Genomic DNA, 2194 nt, shown 5'->3' on the forward strand with positions numbered 1-2194 from the left:
CGAGCGTGCGAGCGAGCGCGTACGCACGCACGCGCACGCACGCCTCCGGGACCAATAGGGGACGGGCTTGGGCGGGGCTCGGCGGCCGCGCAGTGTGCGCACGCGCAGGAGATGGGGAAGCGGGGGAAGGGGAGGTTCGGCGTTCCGCGCCGCGCGCAGGTGTGGCGCACAGTCTTTTAATGAGTTGTTTTTCGGGTATTGTTGTTGTTGATGTGTTTACACCTCACACCGCAATGTAACGTGGCAGATGCTGATCCAGGTGCTTTGCTGCTGCTACTAAAACGGAAGCAAGAATAACAGCTGTGTAGTATTTTAAACCCGCCCCGCCAGCAGCTGGAGTTGTAGACGAGTGAGTTATTTTCAGACTTGAAAATAAAAATAGTGCTGGGGAGATGGGCTCAGTGGTGAAGAGTGCCTACTGCTCCTTTTCCGGTTCTCAGCACCCACGCCGCACAAACGCATAACTAACTGTAGCTCCTGTAAACCTTCTGGTCTCCACGAGCAACTGCACAGACACATATACGTAATTAAAAGTTAAATGAACAAATAAGCCATAGACGTACACTCCAGTGTCTACAAAACTTCCTGGTTGGTGGTTAACATGGGGGCTCAAGTTACAGAAGGAATTGGGCCTTGAGGCTGAAACCAGGTGTAGTGGTGTGTGTTTGTAATCCCAGACAGGCTGGTTGGGTGTACTTTTAAGATACATTTAAGACTGTAGGGTGTAGCCGGGCGGTGGTGGTGCACGTCTTTAATCCCAGCACTCGGGAGGCAGAGGCAGGCGGATCTCTGTGAGGCCAGCCTGGGCTACAGAGCGAGATCCGGGAACAGAGCAAAGCTACACAGAGAAACTCTGTCTCGAACCCTCCCCCCCCCAAAAAAAAAAGAATGTAGGGTTGGGGAGGTCCCGCATTGTTCAGTCCAAAATCGAAAGCCCTCAATTCTTAAATCTTAAAAACAAAACAACAAGCATGGTGACAATTTGGTGCCGTCAAAGATAATCAGGAAGCTGAGACAGGAGGATAGCTGGAGACAAGCAATGTAAACTAACTTGGACAACATTGATAACCCATCTCAAGAAGAGAGAAAGGGACTTTTGTTTCGTTGGGGTAGTAGCCAGGCATGATGGCATAGACCTTTAACCCCAGCATTAGGGAAGAAGAAACCGGTGAGTTCAGGGCCAGCCTGATCTACATAGTGAGTTCCAGATCGGCCTGGTCTACATTAGAGAGACCCTGTCTCAAAACAAATGCCTTGGGAGATGAAGTCCCTCAGCTGGTAGAAAAATCACCTAGCAGGCATGAAGCCTGGGCTCAGTCCTCAGTACCACATAAACCAGGCATGATGAAGCACATGTGTCATCCCAGCACTCAGGAAGTGGAGGCAGAAGGATCAGAAGTTCAAAGTCATCCTTGGCTACAGAGTGTTTGAGGCCAGCCAGAGACAACATAAGATCCTGTGTCGAAATAAGTTCCCTCCATTATTAACCTCAGGGACTTGGTGTGGCTTTTAAATCATGCCTTTATGAAATCAAATACAGTTAGATTTCTGACTGTCAGATTCTATACTTACCACTGGGTGAATGAAAACCTCAAGCTGGCCAGGCAGTGATGGTGCACGCTTTTAATACCAACACTTGGGGGGTGGGAGCAGAGGCAGGGGGATCTCTTAACTTCAAGGCCAGCCTGGTCTATAGAGTTTCAGGATAGCCAGAGCTACACAGAGAAACCCTGTCTTTAAAAAAAAAAAAAAAAAAGAAAGAAAGAAAAGAGGGGCTGGAGAGATGGCTCAGAGGGTAACAGCACTGACTGCTCTTCCAGAGTTCCTGAGTTCAATTCCCAGCAACCACATGGTGGCTCACAACCATCTGTAATGAGATCTGGTGCCCTCTTCTGGCCTGCAGTCATATATGCTGTATACATAATAAATAAATAAATCTTTGGGGCTGGAGAGATGGCTCAGAGGGTAAGAGCACTGACTGCTCTTCTAGAGGTCCTGAGTTCAATTCCCAGCACCCACATGGTGGCTCACAACCATCTGTAATAAGATCTTGCGCCCTCTTCTGTATACATAATAAATAAATGAATCTTTAAAAAAAAAAAAAAGAAAAAAAAACTCAGGCTGGGTGTGGTGGCACATGCCTGTAATGTCTGCACTCAGGAGTCTGAGAAAGGAGTTTTATACTTTGTGTATT

Source organism: Onychomys torridus, chromosome 20, assembly GCF_903995425.1.
Source record: "Onychomys torridus chromosome 20, mOncTor1.1, whole genome shotgun sequence".
NCBI classification, from domain to species: domain Eukaryota; kingdom Metazoa; phylum Chordata; class Mammalia; order Rodentia; family Cricetidae; genus Onychomys; species Onychomys torridus.